We start from the raw sequence: 26,071 nt of genomic DNA, 5'->3' as shown, positions 1-26,071 counted from the left end.
CCCAAGTTATCGTGTGTTACTTGTTTTTTTTTTTATTTAAAATAGTTTTATCGGCTTGTAAGACCTTTGCATATAAAAAAATACCCAAAACACTATGCAGTATTAAATCACAATTACATTTTTCACCAATTAAAACTACCCAGAATATACATTTTTTAAAGAAAAAAATCCTACAGAACTGAATTCTGAAATGACATTATGACTTAAATATTATGACAAATAGATAATTCCTTATAACATTAATTCATTGCACAAAGCTGCCAGATATTTTCATAAGCATAACCATTGCACAGAGTGCAAATGAACACAATTTCAATGTCACACATTTAGTTGAAGTAACTGCACCTCCACCTACAGAACTCTTAAATTTCTGGCACAAAATGTTGGTCTGTTTTAACTTCTACCAGGTAACCAACTTCACAGTCCAGTTACTCCTTCTTTCTGGCCCTTCCTAAAAAAAGAAACATCCTTCTGCTGTCATAACCTAAAAGAGTCAGCACCTCCTTTGCTTGAAAATATCAACTCCTCTCAACTCTTCAGGCAGGTCTTCCTGCTCCACAGGCTCGCTGTACAGGGGGTTGTACTTATAGCCTTTGCAGTAGCCCAAATCCTTCATCAGCCTGGTTGGCGCATTCCTCAGGTGCAGAAGGCCCTGAGGCACCGGGGGCGGAGGGCCCTGGTGGTTCCTCAGGCAGGTTTTGACGTTACTGTAGGTGCTGAATACCTCAATGGACTTTGGGGCTCTGGCAAAATAGACTACACACTGGGCCAGAAGCACCTCGCATTCAGGCATGCCTATAAAATGACAGCCTTGGTAGGCAGCGACTGCTTGTGTTAACGCAGATGGGTCTGCCAGACCTATGTCCTCGCTGGCGAACCTCAGGAGCCTCCTTGCTACATAGAGCGGTTCCTCTCCTCCCTCGTGCATGCGAGCCAGCCAGTAGAAGGAGGCGTTCTGGTCAGAGCCCCGCATGGACTTGTGCAGGGCCGAGATGCAGTTGTAGTGCTCCTCTCCTGCACAGTTATGCATAATGTGGGATCGCTGCAGGCCTTCCTTCAGGTCATTCTCAGTGATCAGAACTTTGCTGGGAGAATAGGTTTGCCCACTCTTTTTACAGAACATCTTCCTGGAGCTTAGCCTGGCCAGCACAGCCAACTGCAGTCCATTCAACCCAGCCCTGGCATCCCTGTCATTGAGGTAAGCCAGAGTGTCTACTGCTTTGTCCTCTGTGATCACGGAGGGCTCAGAGCTGCTGTTGCTGCTGTGGCCCAGAGGGTCAGTGGGACGGCTAGAGTCTAGGACGTGGATTCCCAGTGAGTTGATCATTCGCATTAAAATCGTCACCATTGCCTCTACTGGATATTTCTCAAGAACAATCACCCAACAGCAGCTCAGAAGAGCAGCATTGACCTGGAAGGAAGGGCTCTCAGTGGTTGCCCCGATCAGGGTGATCGTGCCACATTCCACGTAAGGAAGGAAGTGTCCTGCTGAGATTTATTGAACCGATGAATCTCATCAATAAAAAGGATGGTTTTCCTTTTGAAAAAGCTCTTTTCATTTTAAGCTTGTTTTATGACATCTCGCACATCATTTGTATTGGCATTTGTTGCAGACAATGTCACAAGCCTTGTGCTATGCTTCTTGCTGTTGTTGGCTATGATGTGAGCCAGAGTGGTCTTGCCGCAGCCCGGTGGCCCCCAAAGGATGAGCGAGGGAATTTCGTTGGTCTCCAAGAGTGAGCGGAACAAGGTCTCCTGCCCCACAGCCCTGCTCTGCCCCATGTAGTCCTGCAGCGAGTCAGGACGCATCTTGGCCAGTGGCTTGCCCTCCAGCATCTGCCAGATCTCCTCCCCGGCCACCGCGGGGGGGTGCAGACGGCCCCCACCGCTGGCCCCACACGTGGCGGCGGCGGTGGCGGCGGCATCCTCCACATCCCAGTGCCCCGGGTCATTCTTGCTGTCTGCGTCTGTGTCTCCATCGCCATCGTTGTCGCCCACCGCCTCCTCCTCCTTCTGCGCCTCAGCCTTGTCCCAGCTGCCCACAGCAGTGGCCGCCGCCGGCCCCTTTCCGGACCCCTTCCTCCCGGGGCTGCTGGAGCCGGCCACCTGGAAGTCGGGGACAGGACGGGTGCCGCTGGGCGTGGGCGGCGTGTCGTAGCTCTCCCTGCTCTGGGTCTCGCCGTCGTCGCCCTCCTCGCCCTCGCCCTCGCTGCTCTCAGCCGCCATCAGGGTGGCCGGCTGCTTCAGCGCGGAGCTCTCCGACAGCCGCCGCCTCTTGGCGCTGGCGGCCAGGGTCCCTTGGCCCGCTCCCTGGCGCTGTGCGGCGCCGCTGCGGGCTCCGCGTGCCCCGCGGCGTGGAGCAGCAGACAGCGGTCCAGGTGCGAGTTGATGTGCGCCGCGGGCAACATCTGCTGGCACACGGGGCACTGCACCTGGTCAACGTGTGTTACTTGTTTAACCAAAATACGAAGGGAGACATTCCTAAAAATTGGATCTACATCCTTGCTGCACAGGCAATTTAAAATAGAAAACATTCTTCAGGACATTCACAATTCAACTATAAATATTATCATAAAAATGTAATCAGCCACTGGCCACACTAAGAGAAATTAAAAGAGAAAACACTAAGATCCCTCAGAAATAGACAAAGGTGAAGCCATCTTCTGCTAATTTCTCTGCAAGCTGCAGGAGTAGAGATTGTAGGCATTTTGATACTTGTTTTTCTCTCTGTTGTGAGAAGAGGACAGAATTCGAGGTCTGCAGGCACCAGCATTATGGGGACATAAAAGGAATTGAAATGATTTGGGTGAAGTTCCCTGACATCCCACTTAGAGGTGATTTGTGTTAGCCTGCTAGGATTCTAATTTTTCTGGAGGGTTGAATTGAAAATTTACCATGGCTTATGACCTATCAGAAGAAAAGAGATTTTTTTTAATTAACAGAATCACAATCTTACTATTCTTCCTAATGTGTCTGTATCCGCCAAATGACAGGCGCTAGTGGATGGTAACAGCTACTGCGCACACGCACGTGTAAACGCACAGGCACATGCTCTTGTGCACACTTGCTTCTTGGGGGCTCTGTGAACCTTTGGCCTTCTCAGGTTCAGGTGTCTGGTCCAGTGCATTGCCTCAGCATTTCATGTTCTTGTTTCCAGACGTGTTGAAAGTGCCTATCTGCTGCTTCCTTTCTGTGCGCACAATATGTAAAATTCATGTCTCACTTTTTTTAGTGCATGAGCATATTTTTAAAAAGGTCAATCCTGCTCATCATTCACGTGTCCCCATCTCCTTTGCAGTCCTGCTCCCAGGGCCACTGCCTGTGGGGAGTGGGGGAAGCCTGCAACAAATGGGATGGGGGTGGTCTTCCTCCTCCTCCTCCTCACTGGGGAGGTGTGAAGGACCACAGAGGAGCCACCCTGGGGATGGAGTTTTATGGCCTGTCAGGGTCAGCAAGAAAGTCTGGGGGTAGGGAGGGGCCAGGGCCAGCTCTTTCCCCACTACCCACTGTCGGCTAGTTGGGCTTTTAGGGGCCCCTTGTGCGGAGACTACTGGACCTTCCTAAAGATCTGCCTTGGTTCTCTAAGGTTTAGAGAAAGCCAGTCCTTTAGGACTCATTTTTTGCCACCTTTGAAAAATAATAATAGTTCTTTTAAAACGTTTAAGATTCCAAGAGCAACAAAATGAAAAATGGCTGAATGTTCCTGAACTGAAATCTCCCTGGCAGGCGGAGGTAAATCCTGCCTGACTTCACTTGAAGATTGGGGGCTGATCTTGTGGTTTTTCTTCACAGAGGGTCGAGGCGCACCTGGGTTTGTCTGCACCGTTTATTCTTTCCCACAATAATTTCCAGGTCTGACTTGGCTTTTTGGCATTGAGTTGTTGAGGTAAAGACAAAAGCAGAGGGTGCAGGAATCGGTGTTTGTGATGAGGAGCGAAATGGCAGTTTTTCAATAGTATTTTAAGAAGTCAGCATGGCCCCAAAGGTAACGTTATTATTTTTTTTCTCTTATAGGTTCTATATTCAGGAGCACAGATGAGTGTTTTCCCTGAGTGTTCCTATGTGGGCAGGATTTTTCCCATACCATGGCTGAGAGGTGAAAAAGGTGGGTTTTAGACTGATTCAGTGACCAAAGATAGGACCAACATCTGCAGGCCTGTTCACCTGAGACACAGGTGGATATGAATCCTCCTGTGTATCTTGACGGATGGTGCTAGTGGCAAGATCAAGGTCAAATGGGCTATAGCTTAGGTTAAAGTGGGATGTGGTCATTTTTATTCTCTTGCCACGACTCTCATTGGCAAGTCTGCCACCTGGTCATGGTCTGGCTTTCTCAAAATGGCCCTCCTCAAACTTGGGCTCAACCAGGGTATCAAAAACTCTGACCTGGAGTACAAAACTCCAATCAAGCCTGCTTTGTTTGAGCATGGCTATCACATTATGCTGTGGGGATATGACTGGGAGACCTCCTATTCTGTCATCTCGCTTATGTTACTCTGCTATATGCTTCACTTTCTGAAATATATGTCAAATTTGTTCATGGTTCTTAGACTCAAAAGTTTTGAAATAAAGTGCTAAATTTACCTGTTATGTAAGAAGCAAATTAGATTACTAGTGGGCACCAAATATTTATTAAAATGTTTGGATTTAAGTTCAAGTTTATTGTAGGCAAGAAGAAATCATTAAAATTAATATCCATTTTCTCAGCCTATATTTAAATGATGGCATAATTTAGTCCCAAAATTTTACTTTTTATTTCAGTAATTTATACCATATTTTACAACATTTATGTTGTTCATTTGGAAATGCCAAGCATTTCTTAACTTCAAAAGGCTGTATTATTGCTTCTATATTTTATGTAAAAATAGCACCAATCTTCATGGCAGCATGCAATTAAAAATTGTAGATATCGAAAGTATTACTTCTTTTTGAGACAGGGTCTTAATTTATTGCTAAAGAATTATTTTTATTTGCATCCATTAAAGTACAGAGAGAAAAGACAAAAGAATTATTTTTAAATAGTATATCTATGTTATCTTCAGTATTTTATGTATCAAAATTTCTCTTATTCTTGTTTTCAAGTCCATATTACTGTGTTTCTTTTGAGTGTATGTTTTCTCAGATGAGTGCATTGTATTTTTTATTTTGAGCTTGAATATTATGAAATGGATGATAATGTTCAGCTCTGTACACTTAAAATAATGTGGTACATGATTTCTATATGCATTGGGCATATGTATGTTGCCTATAAAATATCTGTATGTTTTTTGACTTTATAAAAATTGCTCATACGTGGTTCAGGACTTACATTGTCCATGCTTGTTCAGGACTTATCGTGTGTGTGTATGTGTGTGTGTGCGTGTGCTGGTTTGTTATCAGTGATTGCTTTATCCTATCTATGTGAGTGGTGAAGGAAATAGTCTTAAATTCACAATGTATTTATTGTTTGAATTTGTATTATTTTATGAGAGAAACAATTTTGTTATTTGAAGGTGATTTTTGAAAAGTTTTCTAATTATCTCTTTAGGTAGCCAAATTTTTAATTGTGGTAAAATACATAAAATTGTTATATCAAACATTTTTAAGTATACAGTTTAGTAGTGTTAAGTATATTCACTTAGTTTTTCAGCATATTTCTAGATCATTTTTATCTTATTAAACTAAAAGTGAATAGCCATTAAACAAGAAATGATTCTTTCTACCTCTCTCTAGCTCCTGAAAAACATCACTTTACTTTCTCTTTCCGTGAGTTTGACTACTTCACATACTTTATAATAATAATAATATAATAATATAATATAATAATATAATAATACAGTAACTGTTTCTTTCTGACTGCTTTGTTTTACTTAACATAGTATCCTCAACATTTTGTCCTTGCTGTAATATGTGTCAAGATGAACATTTTTAAGGCTAAATAATATTCCATTACATGTATATGCCACATTTCTTTATTTACTCATTGATAAAGGGACATTTTGTTTGTTTCCAGGTATTGTCTTTAGTAAATAATGCTGCAATGTTTGCAAATGTGCAAATATCTATTCCATGTTTTGCTTTGAATAAGTTTGAGATATTTTGGATACACTGATGTAGTACCATGTCTGTATTCTTGCTTTTGTTGTGTGATAACTTTGATATTATATCCAAGAAATCATTACAAAGGGTAATTGTAATGAAGCTTTCCTTTTATATATGCTTCTAGGAGTTTAGGTCTTACATTTAATTCTTTGTCTATGTTTTTAACTCACACTTATAATTGTGCATATTTACAGGATACAATTTGATGTTTCACATATATGTGTTGTATAATAATGAAATCATGATATTTAGTGTATTCATTACCTCATGCATTTATTATTTCTTTGTGGTGAAAATATCCACAAGCTGGTCTTCTAACTATTTTGTATTATACAATACCTTACTCTTAACCATTTTCATCTTACTATGCAATAGAAAACCAAAACTTGTTTCTTCTTTCTAATTGTAATTTTGTACCTGTTAACCAACCTCACCTCATCGTCCCCTTCCCTTAGTCTCTGGTAACCATTGTTCTACTTTCTGCTTCTATGATCTCAACTTTTTTTTAAACATACCACACATGAGTACAATCATACAGTATTTGTCTTTTTGTTTCTGGCTTATTCCACTTAACATTATGTCCTTCAGATCCATCCATGTTTGTATGCCAGTACCATGCTGTTTGGTTACTATAGCTTTTTAGTAAATTTTGAAGTCATATACTGTGACTTCACGTTTGTTCTTTTTGCTCAGGATTGCTTTCGCTATTTAGGATATTTTCTAGTTTCATATACATTTTTAGGAATTTTTTAAAATTTCTGTGATGAATGTCATTGGTATTTTGATAGAAATTACATTGAAGTTGTACATCACTTTGGGTAGTATGGCCATTTAAAAATTATTTTTCAAATCCATTAAAAAAAGGTAACTTTCCATTTATTCATGAGTATTTTAATTTCTTCATCCCTATTTTATAGTTTTTAGTATCTACATCTTTCAGCTTTTTAAGTTTATTGCTATATATCTTAATTTTTTACAGCTATTGTAGATGCAGAAAAAGCATTTGACAACATTCCTTTATAATAAAAACACTAAACAAATTAGATATACAAGGTATGTATATCAACACAATAAAGGCCATATATATAAAAAAATGATAACATAATGAGCAGGGAAATGCTGCAAGCTTTTTCTCTGAGATTTCCAACAAGACAAGGATACCTGTTTTCACCAGTCCTATTCAACATAGTATTGAAAGCCATTGTGAGAAAAAGAGGAGAAAGAATTAAAATCATTTAAACTGGAAAGTGAGAAGACAAATTGTCCCTGTTTGCAGACAAAGTGATCTTATATTTAAAAAAATAACCTAAAAAACTACACACACCCCCAAAATTGTTAGAACTCTTAAAAAATCAGTAAAGTTACAGAATACAAAATCAACATAAAAACTAATAGTACTTCTCTACACTAACAGTAAACTAAAATAGAAATGTTAAAATTCAGTTTAGAAAGGCTACAAAAAATAAGTCACTCTATTTTGAGTTCTTGTATGTGTATAGTACAAGGTAAGGTCCAACTTTAATTTGTCCAGTTTGGATTTCCAGTATTCCTAACCTTATTTATTGAAGAGACTGTCCTTTCCTCACTGTGAAGTTCTGGTGAGAATTGCTGAGAATAAGTTGTCAATATATTTATTATACATGAGTGTTTATTTCTGGGCTTTTAAATCTATTTAATCATCTATTTGTCTGTCTTTATGCCAGCACCACGCTGTTTTGAATAACATAGCTTTGTAATATGTTTTGAAATCAGAAAATCTGTTGCTTCTGTGTTTTTCTATTACGATATTGTTTCTTCTGTTTTTTTTTTTAATCTTTTGAGATCCCATAGAAATTTTAGAATATTTTAACACTTCTGTAAAAATTTGCATTGGTATTTTGACAGAGATTTCATCAAATCTGTAGATCACTTTGGGTAGCATTGACATATTAATAATATTAAATCTTTTAGATTTTGAAAAAAAAAATGTTTTCAGTAGTTTTTTGTTTAATTTCCACATAGTTGTGGACATATCACTTTCCTTTTGACTTTTACTTCTAGTTTTATTCTATTGTAGTCAGAAACAATACTCTGTGTGATTTTTATGTGCTTAAATTTGTTGACACTTGTTTTGTGGCTTAGCAGGTTGTCTATCTGCTATAATGTGCTATGTTTGCTTAAAAATAGTGTGTAGAGTGGAGAGTTCAGTATAAGACTTTTAGGTGTAATCTATAGTGTTCACATCTTCTGTTTCATTTTGTTCTGTTGTCTCTTGACTTCTTTTCATTATTGAAAGGGTTGTATCAAATTATACTACTGTTCTTGTGATATTGTCTGATTCTTGCTTCAATTCTGTAAAAAGTTGCTTCATATATTTGGGAGCTGTAATGGTAGATGCATACGGATTAATACTTGTGATAGCTTCCTGATCAATAGACTCTTTGATCATTATATAATGCCTTTTGTTGTCCCCTATGACAATTTTTGATGTAACATATATTTTGTCAATGTGGGAGTATTTGACATTGCATTCAATAACTTTTTTCAATTCTTCTACTTACAATCCTCTGTGCCCTTACATCTAAAGTAAACTTTTTGCTGGGTGCGGTGGCTTACTCCTGTAATCCTAGCACTCTGGGAGGCCAAGGAGGGTGGATTGTTTGAGCTCAGGAGTTTGATACCAGCCTGAGCAAGAGCGAGACCCTGTCTCTACTAAAAATAGAAAGAAATTAGATTAATAACTAGAAATATATAGAAAAAATCAGCTGGGCATGGTGGCACATGCCTGTAGTCCCAGCTACTCGGGAGGCTGAGGCAGGAGGATTACTTGAGCCCAGGAGTTTGAGGTTGCTGTGAGCTAGGCTGATGCCATGGCATTTTAAGCCAGGCAACAGAGTGAGACTCTGTCCCCCACCCCAAAAAAGTAGGTCTTTTGTAGAAAACATAGAGTTGGATCATATTTCTTCAATTTACTCAGACAAAATATGTCTTTTGATTGATTTAATGTATTTTAGAGAGCGTAAATACTGAAAGGGTGCTGGGAGTTAGCAATGCTCCCTGCAAAGAAGTTTTTTTCTCTTTTTTCTGATCAGATCTCTAAGTTGACTACACCAGTTTGCAGGGAGTTAGCTACGCTCCCTGTAAAGAGGTTTTTTCTTCCAATCAGGTCTCTCAGGCAGGGGTCATTGCAAAGGATGAAAAAAATAGTAGGAAACAGAAATAAAAAATAAAGTAATGGCAATAATAATACACAGAGCCAAAGATATAGTTTATAAAGTAAAGGTTTATGAAAATAGATAAAGGAGGGTATCCGGACAGATATATTTTTACCCGCATAAAATATATCCTGAACTGAAACTCCACACAGGTATTATATAGGGTAGATACAGGCTCCAGTTGCCAAGGGCAACGGGATTTTCATACTAACAGGCAGTTTGCTTTAGGGTCAAAGTCTCCTAAAAGGCTACTACAGATCCTTTAACTAACTCTAACTAGGGGAACAATGAGTTATAAATTCTTCTTGGGGCAAACTTCTAAGTTTTATGATAAGGCTATTACTTTAGCAAAAAACAGAGACATCTTGGCTCCGATGATTGTGTTCTTGGAGACAGAGATGATCTCAGAAGTCAACATGAGCTGTGCTTTGTGTTAATTACTTTAACCACATGGTTCCTTCTGGGCCCAGCTTGGGCATTAGCATATCTATCTCATCAGCTCTCATCTCTGGGGGTCCTTGCCTGTCAGCTCAGGCAACCTTTTGGTTCTAAGGGAGGCCTGCCTTGTCTTTGAAAACAGGTGAGAACCATAGGCCCAGTTTACAGCTGTCTCTTTGAAGTGCAGCTATTACTGACCAAGGAGATGCCCTCCTGAGACGAGGCAGCTTTTGAACTAACACATTTATTTTTTCTTTAAGGCAAAGCCTTATTTGACTTCTGAAATCAAATACTGTCTCCAGAAATACAGGGGGCATTTCTATAACTCAGTATTCTTAGGCTCAACACTATATTAGAATTAATATCCTACAATAACATAAGATCAATTGAAACATAAAATGGAAGAAAGGTTAAAATTAGGCAAAGAACATGAGCTAGGTAGAGAATAAATATTTTTTCCTTTTTGTTAGTGACCAATATGAAAAGCATAGAGAAAGTACATATTATCAGTAAGCATTTTACATACCTTGGCTGAGATTTTATATAAAGAAAATGAAAAGGAAACCACAATGACATGGATATTTCACCATGATTTCATCAAACTGAAAAAAATGTAACCATTTCTCCCTAGAGAATGCTATTAAAAGTTAGTGGATATCAGTCCTCCATTGACTGGGACTGGGAAAGTGAAGATCTACATTTTTTTCTGAATTAAAAAAGAATATCAATATATATTCCTTTTGATACTCTTTATAATATAAAAACACATACAAATAAATAAACTCTAATATGTTTCTAATTATAAAGAATTGAATGTCATAAAACATCCAAAAGACATCAGCCATATTACATGAGTTATAAAACTTGTCAGTAATCTTAGCCATCAAGGAAACTCCGAGTTAAACATTCTGATTATATTGTTCAAGTTCCTTTACTAGGACCTCCCCTGATCTTGTAATTTACTAACAGTGTGTCCAAAATTGTTACTGCTGGACATTTGGAAGAATCTGAGAAGCAGCAGGTTTTTCGTCCTGCTCCCAGAGCTGCATCCTCTGCTGAATAGGGTAAGGGAGCCCCCAGTTCAAGCCTCATCTGATCCGCTGACAGGCTATGGTCTCTTATCCTGGGAAGGGTGCCAGGAATTCCCCAGCTGACAGGGTCAAAGACAGGGCATCAAAGACAGGGCGTCGTGCAGGAATAAGAAAAGAGACAATAGAGGAGAAAAGAGTGGGGTCAGGGGACTCAAGGCTTTGCAGACCAGGAGTCTCGAGACTAATTCCTCACTCATATTTATTCATCTCAAGAACAAAAGATCATCAAGCATCATACAATTAAACATGTTCTAAAGATATTCCATAAGCAAACAAGTTCTAAAGATTTCCATAATGATTATAACATTCGGGTATAAGTCATACAATCAGGCTATAAAGATTACTATATAGATTAAAATACCTAGATACACATTGATCTCAGCAAAGCTGTTTCTAGCCTAAAACTAAATAGGAACATAAATTTAGGATTCTGGCCAGGCTAGTTTTCTAGAAGGTTGGACATTTCTAATAGTCCTGGAGGAGTTTTCTGCCCCAGGTGAGGTATTGTTTTCAGTTCCTCCTGCCCTTGGAATGTCCTTAATATTTGGAAACTAGCCACACTCATGCAGACTGTCACATCCACAGGGGTTGCTAGGCCAGCAATATCCCTAAGCCACCCTAAATTACTAGGCTACCCCAACAGAAGGGGTGAGCTCATCTCCCTGCTAGGAGGAGCTGTGAGCTTCTCCACCCAGGGCTGGATCCCTAGGATCAGGCAGTGTAGTGAGCCAGCCCTCAGCAGGGAGTATAAAGGCCACCTGGGTGGCCATGGCTTAGGTATGCACTGCTGTGCTCACAGGCCCCTGCACCCAGGTGGGCTCAGAGAGCTGCTCCCACATAAGTGGAAAACGTGCTTGTCATGTCCACACCAAAGCTAAGTCCTGATAAATGGCCTCAGACATAGAATGGAGGGAGGTGACCAGTCTTTTTTGAAGTGGCAGCAGGTGATCTGGGAACTGAGATTTGGGCCACTTGATGCACCCTCTGTGGACCCCTACCACAGGATCACAGGTCTCCTCAATTTCCCTGCTGTGTGCAATGTCAGAGGCCTTTGGTTTCTTTTTTTTTTTTTTTTATTTCATCTTATTATGGGGATACAGAATTTCAGGTTACATACGTTGCCCATGTACCTCCTGTCCCCCCAAGTCAAAGCTCCAGGCGTGTCCATTCCCCAGACAGTGTGAGTTGCACCCATCATGTAGGTATATATCCCTCCCCTCCCCACCCCCCTCCCCGAGTCAGCACCTTCAAGAGTGACCATTTCCCAAACGGTGAGCAATGCACTCATTATGTGGGCATACACTCATCCCCTCCCCCCTCCCCCCACCTCAGTCTGATATCGATTGGTATCGTTCCCAGAGGTGTATTTAGGTGATGATCAGGGAAACAAATTTTCTGGTGAGTACATCTGATGCTTGTTTTTCCATTCTTGGGATACTTCACTTAATATAATGGGTTCCAACTCTCTCCAGGAGAACCATAGAGATGTTGTATCTTCATTATTTCTTATAGATGAGTAATATTCCATGGTATACATATACCACACTTTACTAATGCAGTCATGTATTGATGGGCATTTGGGTTGTTTCCACATCTTTGCAATTGTGAGTTGTGCTGCTATAAACATTCGGGTACATGTGTCTTTGTTACAGAATGACCTTTTTTCCTTTGGGTATATGCCCAATAATAGGATTGCTGGATCGAATGGCAGGTCTACTTGAATCTGTTTAAGATATCTCCATAATGCTTTCCACAGGGGTTGCACTAGTTTGCAGTCCCACCAGCAGTGTATGAGTATTCCTGTCTCTCCACATCCACACCAACATGTGTTGTTTTGGGATTTTTTGATAAAGGCCATTCTCACTGGGGTTAAGTGATATCTCGTTGTGGTTTTGATTTGCATTTCCCTGATGATTAGGGATGTTGAGCATTTTTTCAAATGTTTGTTAGCCATTCTTATATCTTCTTTCGAGAAATTTCTATTCATGTCATTTGCCCACTTTTTGATAGGGTTGTTTGATTTTTTCTTGCTGATTTTCCTGAGTTCTAAATAGATTCTTGTTATCAGTCCTTTATCTGATGTGTAGTATGCAAAAATTTTTTCCCATTCTGTAGGTGGTCTGTTTATTCTCGTGACTGTTTCTTTGGCTGTCCAGAAGCTTTTTAATTTAATCATGTCCCATTCATTTATTTTTGTTGCTGCTGTGATTGCCTTAGGGGTCTTCTTCATAAATTCTTTGCCTAGGCCAATGTCTGTAAGAGTCTTTCCTACATTTTCTTCTAGAATTCTAATCATTTCACACCTAAGGTTTAAGTCTGTTATCCACCGTGATTTGATTTTTGTGAGAGGTGAAAGCTGTGGGTCCTGTTTCAGTCTTCTACATGTGGCTAACCAATTTTCCCAGCACCATTTATTCAATAGGGATTCTTGTCCCCAGAGTATGCTCTTGCCTGCTTTGTCAAAAATTAGGTGTCTATATAAGGATGGTTTTATATTTGGATTTTCTGTTGTGTTCCAGTGGTCTGTGTCCCTGCACTTGTGCCAGTACCAGGCTGTTTTAAGAACCACAGCCTTGTAGTGTAGTTTGAAGTCTGGCAAATTAATACCTCCCATTTTGTTTTTATTGCTTAAAATTGCTTTTGCTATACGGGGTCTTCTCTGATTCCATACAAAGTGTATAATTATTTTCTCTACGTCTGTGAAGAATGATGTTGGTAGTTTAATAGGGATTGCATTCAATCTGTAGATCACTTAATGCCTTTGCTTTCTTTTCCAAAGCCAAGCTGTGCTCATCTTCTCTGTGCAGGAAACATGTGAGTGACAGACTCAGCAGAACAGTGCCCAAGGATGCTCATTCTGGAGCCTCCCCACGCACCTTCAGGTGAACCCCGATGGTCACTCCTCCTGCTTCCTGACCCACTCATTCTCCCTAATGACACAAAGCTGAACCTCTTCTGAGTGCTCTCTAAATGTGGGGTGCTAAAATCCTCTCGGCCACTGAGAAACCCTCTTTCTGTCCAAGTCCTGAATAAGCTACCTGCTTATTTGCCCTTTGGGGCAAAAAAAGCAAAATTCTACCCACTGCTCTATCTTGGCAGCTGTCCTTGCAATTAATTTTCCTCTTCCTGGAGTTTCCCCACATGAACTAGACCGTGATTCTGTGGATAAAATGAGAGTTTGAGTGAGTGCCTCCAACCAACCAAACACCTTAGAAGCCCTAGTACCTCCTGGGTAATCAGGAGCTGAAGGAGTCACCAGAACTTGGTTCTCCTCCATTCTCCAGAGTCCAGGATCTGAGAGGCCCTGGCTGCCAAAGTGCTCCCAATTCCCTTTCCAAGGGAGACTGTTAATCTGTCCCCTGTCCGTCCTCATCTGGAAGAGTCAACACTTACCTGATCTAGCAGTGCTGTTTCCGGCTCTGAGCTTGTTTTCCTTGGAATTCTTCTTTTCATTTGCATTGGGCTTTGATCTTGGAGCAAAAGGAAGATTAGGTGACTCAGCTGTCATGAAGCGCAGAGTCCCATAGTCTATCTGTGATGCATATTTGTGGGACATTCTCTCAACTGAGGCTGCTCAGCCAGTGTCAAAAGAGAAGAGGAAAAATACAGATCGGGGGATCATGGCTACATTTATCAAAGCCCCTTGATGGCTACAAGCCATTTCCCATCTCCAATCTCAGAATAAAATGCTACAAAAGACACACACTCATTATTCCTAACTTTACCCTTCTTTCCAGCCTCCATATGAACAGCCCAAGGCCTTGCCTTGCCTTGGGATGTGGTTCTCACTGGAATGGAAATTGAGTGTCTTATCTATTTAAATGATTTCTCCTCTTTCTCTGGGCCTTTTTCTGTAAAGCAGATCTGTTGGAAAGGGGCTGGTCAGTGGGGCATTGGATAGAGGTGGAATAGGGGTCTGGGTCTTCAGTTCTCAAATCCATGTTGAAGCTCAAGTGAAAAGTCCCCTCTCTTACATGTCCAGATTCAGAGTGTGTGTTGTTCTGCTGGATCTTCCTTTTATAAGCAGGTGTGGCTGAAGATATTTCTCCTTTCTGCCACTCATCATAGCCTCAGTAAGGAATGTTTGAGGTTGTGATTGCACTGGGGACTTAGAAACAGATAAGGGGAGATGCTTTAGGGGGTCTTGTCATTGTGTTGTAAAGCAGGATATCAAACCCAGGGGTCACAGGGACAGGAATGCAGGAGACTCATCTCCATATGATTTCTGGCTCAATTCCCATGCAGAAGTATTTAAGACATTGCCCATATTTCAAGATCCAGAATTAAACAGACCACATGTTGACACATGTATACCTTTTACACATGAAGAAAATAATATATAGTTTTAAAATTATATACATAGATCTTATAATTTCTCAGATACTTAGGAATGACTAATGTTAAATATATTAGATTGTATTAGATACACACATATGTTATAAAATGACAATGTAGAGAAAAAGTCAAAACAAAATAAAATATACTTTCCTATCTTGAAAGTGAGAGAGATGATTAGATCAAATGTGATTGTTTAGAATTGATTAGAACCATTTCTAGGGCTGGGCGCGGTGGCTCATGCCTGTAATACTAGCACTCTGGGAGGCCGAGGTGGGAAGGTTGCTTGAGCTCAGGAGTTCAAAATCAGCCTGAGCAAGAGTGAGACCTTGTCTCTACTAAAAAATAGAAAGAAATTTGGCCAGGCAACTAAAAATATTAAAAAATTAGCCAGACATAGTGGTATATGCCTGTAGTCCCAGCTACTTGGGAGGCTGAGGCAGGAGGATTGTTTGAGCCCAGGAGTTTGAGGTTGCTGTGAGCTATGCTGATGTCATGGCACTCTAGCCCGGGCAACAGAGTGAGACTCTGCCTCAAACAAACAAACAAACAAAACAAACAAACAAAAAATGCTAACCTAAGTGACTGCTAATTCTACAGGAAGCAAAGAGTGCAGCTGGAAAGGGGAACCTCCCCTCTACCTTACATCAGTCATCCCGGGGTTCCACTGTGTTCTGTAGAATTTATTCAGCATCTGTAATCTGAGCCGATAAATTCAGCTGGATTATTATCATTCTTACACCTTTTGGCACATTTTCCTTGTGTTTCTGTTCATAATGGGTGTGGATATGACTACTGCATTATGAGTTTTCAGAGACCTAATGGGCCCCTTGTCTGTGTCTTGTCCTAAAAAAAAAAAAATACACAAATCCAAAAAGCCTGTCCCAAAATTAACCTTTGAGAGTTGCCTGTGATGGATGCTGACTTACTGACCTCCCTACTTCTCAACCCACAGAGACTGTGGAAGGATTATCAGGTTTTAGGGCACATGATAAAGATGTGGAGGTGCTCAGTGAAGAGTGAGGTGGGGCCCTGTCCCACAGCCCTTGGGCGCAAAGAAGAAAAATAAGGTGAATATGCAGCCAAAGGAGCCCCAGCAACTCCAGACTCTGGGCCTCTACACCATGACTGAGAGAAGAAACAACAGCAAAGGTGAGACATCTGAAGGACTGAAATCATCCTTGGACCTCCCAGTGTCTCCCATTTACTCTGTGTTTACAGCCTTCTCTAAGCATGGGTAGAGGAACTCAGCAGAAATACACAAAGAGCACAGTATATTCCAGAATTCCTCACTCAGGAGCACATGCTACACCTGGAGGATCATTTTGGATGGGATATGGGGATATCTTGAAACTGTGTATGGCAGGTAGAATAGCAATGGATTCCAAATGAAAGTGTGTCTTGATTGTGCATCAGAACATTATGGGGGTTGGGGACTGCCTGGAGTTGGGTACTGATATAACATGAGGGTAGGAGAAACTTTGGCAAAGTTTGCAGGACCTTCAGTGCTTCCTTCACTTTCAAATATGAGCAAGGACTCTACTCTTTCTTCCCATCTCCCAAGGGAAACCGTAAGTTGAGATGTGCCCACACACTCAACATAAATTGTTCTACAGGAAAGAAGAGCTGCAAAGGAAGATCCTACTGTGGAAGATTCCCAGGAGACTTCAACTGAAGCATCAGCAAACTGAAAGGAAATGCACTCTGAGGGTGTTTTTTCCCGCTAGTTCCCTGCTCGTTTGGTCCTCATGGGTTCCCTGATTTGTTTTATTTCTGTGACCTTCTGGGGTGTGGCTTATCTTAAAAACCCATGATGTTTGCAGTCCCACCAGCAGTGTATGAGTGTTCCTGTCTCTCCACATCCACGCCAACATGTGTTGTTTTGGGATTTTTTGACAAAGGCCATTCTCACTGGGGTTAAGTGATATCTCATTGTGGTTTTGATTTGCATTTCTCTGATGATTAGGGATGTTGAGCATTTTTTCATATGTTTGTTAGCCATTCTTATATCTTCTTTTGAGAAGTTTCTATTCATGTCATTTGCCCACTTTTTGATAGAGTTGTTTGATTTTTTCTTGTTGATTTTCCTGAGTTCTAAATAGATTCTTGTTATCAGTCCTTTATCTGATGTGTAGTATGCAAAAATTTTTTCCCATTCTGTAGGTGGTCTGTTTATTCTCGTGACTGTATCTTTGGCTGTGCAGAAGCTTTTTAATTTAATCATGTCCCATTCATTAATTTTTGTTGCTGCTGTGATTGCCTTGGGGGTCTTCATCATAAATTCTTTACCTAGGCCAATGTCTGTAAGAGTCTTTCCTACATTTTCTTCTAGAATTCTGATTGTATCACGCCTAAGGTTTAAGTCTGTTATCCACCGTGATTTGATTTTTGTGAGAGGTGAAAGCTGTGGGTCCTGTTTCAGTCTTCTACAAGTGGCTAACTAATTCTCCCAACACCATTTATTGAATAGGGATATCAGACTGAGGTGGGGGGTGGGGGAGGGGATGGGGGTATGCCTACACAATGAGTGCATTGCACACCGTTTGGGGAGTGGTAACACTTGAAGGTGCTGACTCGGGAAGAGGGGGTGGGGAAGGGAGGGATATATACCTACATGATGGGTGCAACGCACACTATTTGGAGAACAGACACGCCTGGAGCTCTGACTTGGGGGGAAAGGTGGTACATGGGCAACGTATGTAACCTGCAATTCTGTATCCCCCATAACAATAAGATGAAATTAAAAAAAAAACCCATGATGACCAAGAGGATTCCTCACATATGTGTACTTCTCTCTTCCTCTTTCTCCTCCTCCTCCTCCTCGTTCTCCTCCTTTTCCTTTTTTGCTATTACTTACATGTCCACCAGCAGCAGGCTAGTGTGGGCACTTTGGTGCAGATGTTCAAGTGTTCTTATCAGATGCCTTCCAGGATGTAGAGTCCTATATGCAAAAGCATGCATCTTTTAAGTTTTGACACATATTCCTTAATTATTCTTCAAAAGTTCTTTGGTCCTTTATACTCTGTATAAGCATGTACAAACTACTGATCAGAAAAAGATATAGGATTAGGAACCACTTAATTTTAAAATCTGATGGTCACAAAAAACATATTTTTTGTGTGTGTGGTCACACACACACATATATTTTTAATTTAATTTATTTTTTCCAACCACCATTGAAGTTGGATGCTTCTTTGTGTGGGAAATGACCATTTGCACTTTTTTTTTTTTTTTTTTTTTTTTTACTGTGAAATGTTTTCATAGCTCTTGCATCTGTGTTTTTTTTTTTTTTGGTATTATTTGTGTTTTTACTCTTTATTGTCAGGGGTTCCTAACATATTTTATTTGAATGCTGTCCCTCTCACATCATCCTAGGAAGCTGATTCCTGTCTATACATTCAAGAATAGATCTGACCTGGATCTGGTCTCACAAATGAGCCGGCTGTAAAGAAACCTGAGTTGTGATTCATGGCCCTGGCAGAGCCTCCCATCAAGACAAGAACTGGGCTCCCTCTCACCTCATGAACAGATAAAGGATGGGAGGTGGATTTTTCCATGGGCCCATGCTGTATCCAAGCATTTTGGCCAGGACTAAACATTCATTGCCAAGATAACAGTAAACAGGCCTGATGTTTGCTCATGATGTTCCCCAGATGCCACCAAGACATTTGTCCTGGCCACTTCCTCAACCTCTGGCAAAATGTGCTGATGTGAATGCAATCCCAGCTTTCTGCTTGCCAAGCATATATGGGGTCAGGCCTCCAAATTGAACAATCAGGCACCAGGCAAAAGATATTCTCAGGTTCCAAACCGGACTATCCAAAACAACTCAACTCTGCTTTAATAATAGAAATAATTAATAAAAATAGATTTTATATCTTTTCAAAAGTGATATGCATATAAAAATTATTTATAGCCATTTTAAAAATATGTATGAAACTTGCAAATATCATGAAATTAGACTAGCATAAAATAGTACATTCTGTATTATTTTATTTGATTAAAAGCTAATAAGCAAACCAAATTCAGAAGTTTGATTTTTTTTTTTTTACCATTGAGGAAGAAAGTATGGATTTGGGATTATAATATGAGGGATCTCATGGAGGGCTTGTAATATTTTTTTTTTTTTTTTTTTTTTTGAGACAGAGTCTCACTTTGTTGCCCAGGCTAGAGTGAGTGCCGTGGCGTCAGCCTAGCTCACAGCAACCTCAAACTCCTGGGCTCAAGGGATCCTCCTGTCTCAGCCTCCCGAGTAGTTGGGACTACAGGCATGCACCACCATGCCCGGCTAATTTTTTTTATATATATATTTAGCTGTCCATATAGTTTCTTTCTATTTTTAGTAGAGATGGGGTCTCGCTCTTGCTCAGGCTGGTCTCGAACTCCTGAGCTCAAACGATCCGCCCACCTCGGCCTCCCAGAGTGCTAGGATTACAGGCGTGAGCCACCACGCCCGGCCGGGTAATATTTTTTTTTCTTGTGGCCACTGGTAGCTGGGTGTGCTCCTGTCAGATACTTCATTAGTATGTTCCAGTTGAGTATGTCTTATCCAAAATGCTTGGGACCAGAGGTGGTTCAAATTTTAGATTTTTAAAATTTTGGAATATTTGCACATCTGCATATTTGCAATAAGATATCTTGGGATTGGGACACAAGTCTAAACATAAAATTTATTTATGTTTTATGCATACCTTATACACATGGCCTGAATGTAATTTTATAGAATATGTTTAAATAATTTTGTTCATGAAGTAAAATTTTTGTACATTAAAATCATAAGAAAGCAAAAATGTCAGTATCTCAACTATCCGTGTGGGCAATCTGTGGTTGTACGGAGTCACCATCATTCCTAATTGTCTACTAATAATCAATAATTTTCTTATACATTTGTAGTTAAAGAAAAGTATATACTATTAATGAAGTAAAAAAAAATATATATATATGTTCAGGGTAGCTACGTAGCACAGTAGCATCACCAGAATATCTGTTTCAGCTTTTAAACAACAGCAACAACAAATAATGGCAGGCTTGCAGTTTTTACATATGATCTGTGATTTCATTAAAAGATTACTGCACACTTTCTTTTCTTTTCCTTTTTATTTGAGAAGAAGAATCAAAGCAATCGAGGCACCACCAGTAAGTGGGTCCTCTAGAAATGAGAGGGCATTCTGCTGAACACCTAACATGTTTCCTCCAGAGTCATTTGCCTCATTAACAGTGATTATCATCTCAGTAGTCTCTTTGATTTTGTAAACCATCATTATTTCTTGTTTTGTAAGAATGCAAAATACTCTGAGTCCTTCAGTAATCCAGCCACACGTTTCACCATGTCACCTATAGGTTGTTAACTTTTGTTAACAACATCTTCATCTTTGCTATTATCATGATTACTTTTATTCAGAGCCATTTTGGCTACTTCACCATACGTCAGTGAATAAACAACTGGAACTTCATTATCAGTGTTATAAACTTCTTTAATATCCACTTTGTCCAGTTTACTGATGGTCTCCCAAGGTAAATGCTTTGCATGTGTAAGGAGCTCAGACTTTTTTTTTTCTTTTGATATGCCTAACTTCAATGTCATCAACTTATTCACCATTACCACTAAAAATAGTCTCAGGCCGGAGCTTGTTCAAGGCATGCATAATTGTATCTTTAGTAACTGTGTTCCAAGTGTTGGCAACAGCTATTGGCATCCCTTCATGCTAAACTCCTTTATAAAACTTTCCACACTCACACCTGTGTTCGCTGCTGCTAGCATGCTCTTCAAGAAAGTGTTTTTATATTTACTATTTATTGATATAAGAATATCCTGGTCACATGATTAAATTAATGAAGTTACGTTGGGGGAAAGCACATGGCATAAACATTACTTTTAATGAAAATTTTAGCTGGAAGACAAGCAAAATTGTTGTAAAGAAATAAAAAAGTCATCTGTATCAACATCATATTTGGAGAAATAAAAAAGAAATAACAAAGTCTTGCGGTTATTTTCCAGTCCAGTTTCCCTGTGGTGAGCATAAGCCACTGTTACAAAATGTATGTTCAACCAATTAGAAAAGACATCCTTAGAAATCCATGCCTTTTTAAAGCATAACATTTGACTGGTAAAATGTTCACTCCTTGAAAACAGCAAGGAAACACACATTTGCCTATCACAGCAAGTTTACACTCACGCATGCCTGCTGCATTACACATTTCAGCACAGTTATTCTGTCTTTGGCATCATTAATTCCTGCAGAGGCTGTCTTGTCAGCTGTAGTCAGTTTCTTTCTGGGGCAATAACATCAAAACAGTGATGTTTTATCAGCATTGTAGACTCATTCTGGCATGAAATTTTTACCAGCAGTGATTTTGGTAAACGCATCAATAAATTTCTCCACTGCTTCATGATTAGCACATTTTATCACTATAGATCTTTAAAAATGTAATGTGATGTCTTCTTAAATTCTTGCAGACAGCCTTTGGAATACTTACAGTTCTCTTTAATGTTTAATCTATTGTGATCTTTTCTTGTTTTATGATCAACATACAATTAAGTGGCATGTGTTCACTGTGACTCTCAATTTACTTTTGCGATACACAATCAAGATCTTCATTTTTAGCTTTATGCAGTGTTCATTAACTTCTGTCTGCCACTTTTAGCATAGAATTTTAACTTTTTATCCATTTCTTCAGGTCATATATGTTGATAATTTCAACACTATACTCTTCTGTAACATGTTTTACATTTATGCCACTGTCTGGTTTCTCTAATAGACTGACTTTTTGTACTATAGATAAATGTAAATGCTTCCTGCTTTTCTTATCATTGTTACCCATAGGAGTATCTGTAAGAATTGACAATTTAACATATCTTTATACCACAAAGCAGAGAATAAGCAAAAAACACAGTAAGCAATACATGTAGGTCTTGAAACTATGTGGGGCACCATGGGGAACGTGCCATTGCTGCCTCTGGCCTGCACACATGCCATTTTATTAAGTATTGCCCTTTGCAGGCCTGCTTGCATGGGGAAATATGGGCGTGCACAGAAAAGAGCTATTGCAGCTGAAGAGGACTGAGAGGGTTTTTTTTTTTTTTTTTTGCCCTTGGGGATATGGAATAAGCTGTGTCTTGTGCAATTGTATTATGACTGTGACTTATCACATTAGGTCAGATTTGAAACTTTCCACCTGTGTCATGTTGGCTCTGAAAAAGTTTTGGCTTTTGGAACATTTCAAGTTTCAAATTTTTGGTTTAGGGATGCTCAACCTGTCCTTGCCATTCCCATACATTTAGGCATACATGCTATGCTTCAAGACACATATATACTAAATTGGATCCATTTTTTTTCCCAGTTAGTTTCAAGGCCAGTATAAATAGAGGTTTGCTCAAGATTCTGGAATTATGACGCCCAGATTTATATCCTGGATCTCACCACTTTCTATCTCAGAGATCTGGGCCACATTTTTGAGCTTCAGTTTTCTCAACTGCAAAATGTGTTAATTATGGTTCCCTTCTCATAGTTTCAGAAGGGATTAATCTTCTCAATAAATATTACCTGTTAAGTTGTTTCCTGTTTTTCTTTTATCTACGGGCTTTGTGGTTATGGGCACTGTCTTGAGGTAAGCAAAGGAGAAAAATGAGGTTCCAGTCAAAGGCATTTTCAAGGTGAATAATGAGGAGGTTAATATTATAGATGACACTAAGGGGCAGGAAAAAGAGGTAAAGGCATTTTTCCTGTCTATGGCCTCCCACCCATCTCTGAACATGGAAGGTGGATCACTACTCGGGTGATCTATGAAAGAAAGAAAGAAGGGAGGAAGGAAGGGAGGACATAATTTGATGTACAAGGCCCAAGCCAGCAGGGCCCCCTGGGACAGGACAGAGATAGCAGTGACTGTAAATAATTCCATTTTCTATTTCTATTGTGTTTCCCTTGGTTACTTATATATTTTTTTCTTTTTTCCAGCTAAAACTAATTTAATCTTCTTTATAATTTCTGTTCTTAAAAGAGAATGGTCCAGTAATAGAGGATTGGTTGAATAAATGATGTATGCCCCTTCATTGGAACCTTAGGCATTTATTAAAAATTAGATTAATAAACATGAGAAAATGCTTATGTGAGATGATATACTATTAAAATAGCAATTATATTGATAACTTAAAAATTATAGCCAATGTTGTACAGTATGAGCTCAAAATTTACAGTCCATAAATAGTGACCTAGAGGAACTATGCCAAACATTAAGAATGGGGTGTTCCTTATAGGGATTATGTGAAAAATTTATTTCTTTGGTTTCTTTGTATTTTTATAATTTCCAAAAGTTCTCAAAGAATGTTACTTAAAGCTCTAATTAGGAATGAAAATTCCTTTTAAATAAGCAATACGGAACTTTAAAGGAAGAATATAGTATGAGTCTGTGTGTTTCTTTCAAGATCGTGTTTTGTCTGTGCAGTGATTCAGAGAGAACCAGGTGATTTCAACAACCTTTGTGGTCATCAAAAAGGCATTACTTTAATGCATCACATAGGGTCCTAGATTAACAAATAGGCAGCCACTAAACATTACGAAGTCCACGAATGGCATTGACTTTTTAGAGGGTCTGTGAAGGGGGAAAAGCAGGTTTCAAAACACTAGGTCACAGTCAAATCTATTTTTAAACAGAAAATGTTAGCAATGTTATTATGCATGAGAAAAAGTTCCAGGGCATGCACTCCCCTATTATTGGACATTTCTGTTTTTCCAATTCCTTATGATTTTAAAAATGTTGGGATGAACATCTTGGTCCTCATTTAAATTTCTCAAAAAATGCCTTCCTGGAAGTGGCTTAATGACTGTTATGGGAAGGAGAGCCCTCCTGCAATCATGAGCCCTAGGGTTTAGACCTCTCTGCAAAGTGCCTTCCTGGTAGCAGGTCTCCATGTGTCCTTCTCAGGTCACAGTTGGCCTCAGGATGCCAAGGAGTCTGATGCTGTGATCCCCTTCTCAGACATTTCATGAATTAAGCTGCAACTGGTCTGCTTCCTGGTGGTCACAGGTAAAGGCTTTGGAGCATTCTATGACCCTGAAGAATGACAGGATCCCCTTGATGAAGAAGATGGAGATTGCTGAAGCACAAATGATGTCTCCTCAGCATCAGAAATGGGTGCAAATCTATCCAATCACTCTTCTCTCCAGGTAGGTGCTGTAGTGAAAGCCACACCCCTACATGCTGGGGTATGTGAGTCTCAGAAAACTCAAAAAGAACTCACACAATATGAGACCCATGCAGGAGTAAAATCTCAAGAACTTCCCCTGAAATGGGAAGGTAATATCATCTACTTTGCAGATTGTTTTCTCACCCTTTCTATAAATATTCATTAAGTGCCTAGGGCCAGGCATGGGTATGGGAATCTCATTCTCATGGAACTTTTGCCCTTAATGGTATATAAATAAGAAAATCTCTGCAAAGGTGGGAAGGCTCTGGTGAAGAGGACAAGGGCTGTGGGACAGGAGTCAGGAAAGCTCTCTCAGGAGAGACCTCACCTGAGAAGACTACTGTGACACAGATTCTTAGGAACATGTAAAACTGTCATCATAGGATTAAGAATATCTCTTATCAAATATAACTTGGAGAATCAATCTAGCGTAAAGTTTGTTGATGGCACCCTGTCCATAGTTGTAGAACTTTTAGGGCAGTTTGTTCCTGTTCCTAAAGCTGCAATGTTGTCACTAATTTACAGCCAATTATAACAACCAAATACAATACTAAAACCCAAAATTCAGTCCTGGATACTGCAAGGGGGTGGGGCGGGTTTCTTCTCTCCTGCCTGCTGACTCAGAACAGTGCCTGGAAGAAATTCCTGCCTCAGTTGACAGGTGGACTTCATGCTCAGCCAAAATCTCCTACAGAGGCCAGAACCAGTCCTCAGGCTGAAGGGCACGCCTCAGTGCCGGGAGGGGTGTTCAGCTGCTGTTAGACATGAGACCTCAGCATCTTATCGCTGGAGAATTCAGGTGTTCTTTGTCCTTCTCTGTGCTTTCCACATTTCTATACAGTTTTCACAGTTAACTTCGAAAATCTCAAAAAAAAAAAACCCTCCGTACATGTGCTCTGTCCTATCCCAGACTCATCTTTCATGTATCTGACATTCTGTGACATTTTAGGGTAGTTACTAACTCAGTCATTTTCAAAGTTTTTTCTTCATTTTATTTTCCTTATTTGATGTCATTTTCCTCCAACAATTATGTGGTCAGATACCAGGATGTGAAAATGAGTTGGTGGTTTTTCTAGGATAATTACAAAGTTCTAATGCATTATCATTACTTATTATACATGTATTCACATGATAGTCTTTTCAAAAATTTCATCAAAGCTTGAGTTAACACTTAGGAGATAGAAAAAAAATTCATCAAAGTAAATATTCCTCTTCACATTAGCTTTCACCTCGATGTTCTGGAAAAGTCTTGCACCCTTTGTATGAAAGTGCCATTATTCAGTGCACTGTTACCTGCCACAGTGCCTACATCTCCTCGCTGACCATCTCAGACGTGCTTCTCTTTGGCTTGAACTCAGCCAACTCCACGTCTCCAGCTTGCCCAGCTCAGAGATCACCTGGTCCCCCTGGCTCATCATGAGCTTGTGCTTGCTGTACACGGCATCCCGCTCCTCCCCGTATTTCTCTGACTCCTTGGGGTCTTCACCTGTGTGGTCCTCAGCTCTGTCAGCTCCACCTCCCATTACAGGCCCTTGTTCTGGGCCGGGGCCTCGTTCAGCTCATGGTGGATGCCTCCAACCTCCTCAGGAACAGGGCGCTACTGGTGCTGCATCTGGAGGGCCGTGTCCCTCTGCTGGGTCAAGGTCAGCAGGCGCTGGTTCTCCTCCCCCAGCTGCTCCAAGCGGCTCAGGTCTGAGTTGTAGATGGCGACTTTTTCGGCTGTCTTCCGTACTTCTTCCACAGGGGAC

At 40.1% G+C, this 26,071-nt stretch overlaps 1 pseudogene; it reads right to left on the bottom strand.

Annotated features, from left to right (window-relative positions):
- Positions 1-493: 493 nt before the first annotated feature.
- LOC138378386 (ATPase WRNIP1 pseudogene) lies at positions 494-25,846 on the bottom strand (annotated as a pseudogene).
- Between the last annotated feature and the right edge of the window lie 225 nt (positions 25,847-26,071).

Source organism: Eulemur rufifrons, chromosome 30, assembly GCF_041146395.1.
Source record: "Eulemur rufifrons isolate Redbay chromosome 30, OSU_ERuf_1, whole genome shotgun sequence".
Lineage (NCBI taxonomy): Eukaryota > Metazoa > Chordata > Mammalia > Primates > Lemuridae > Eulemur > Eulemur rufifrons.
Note: the sequence above shows the minus strand (reverse complement) of the source record. Positions and strands in the feature narration are given on the sequence as shown.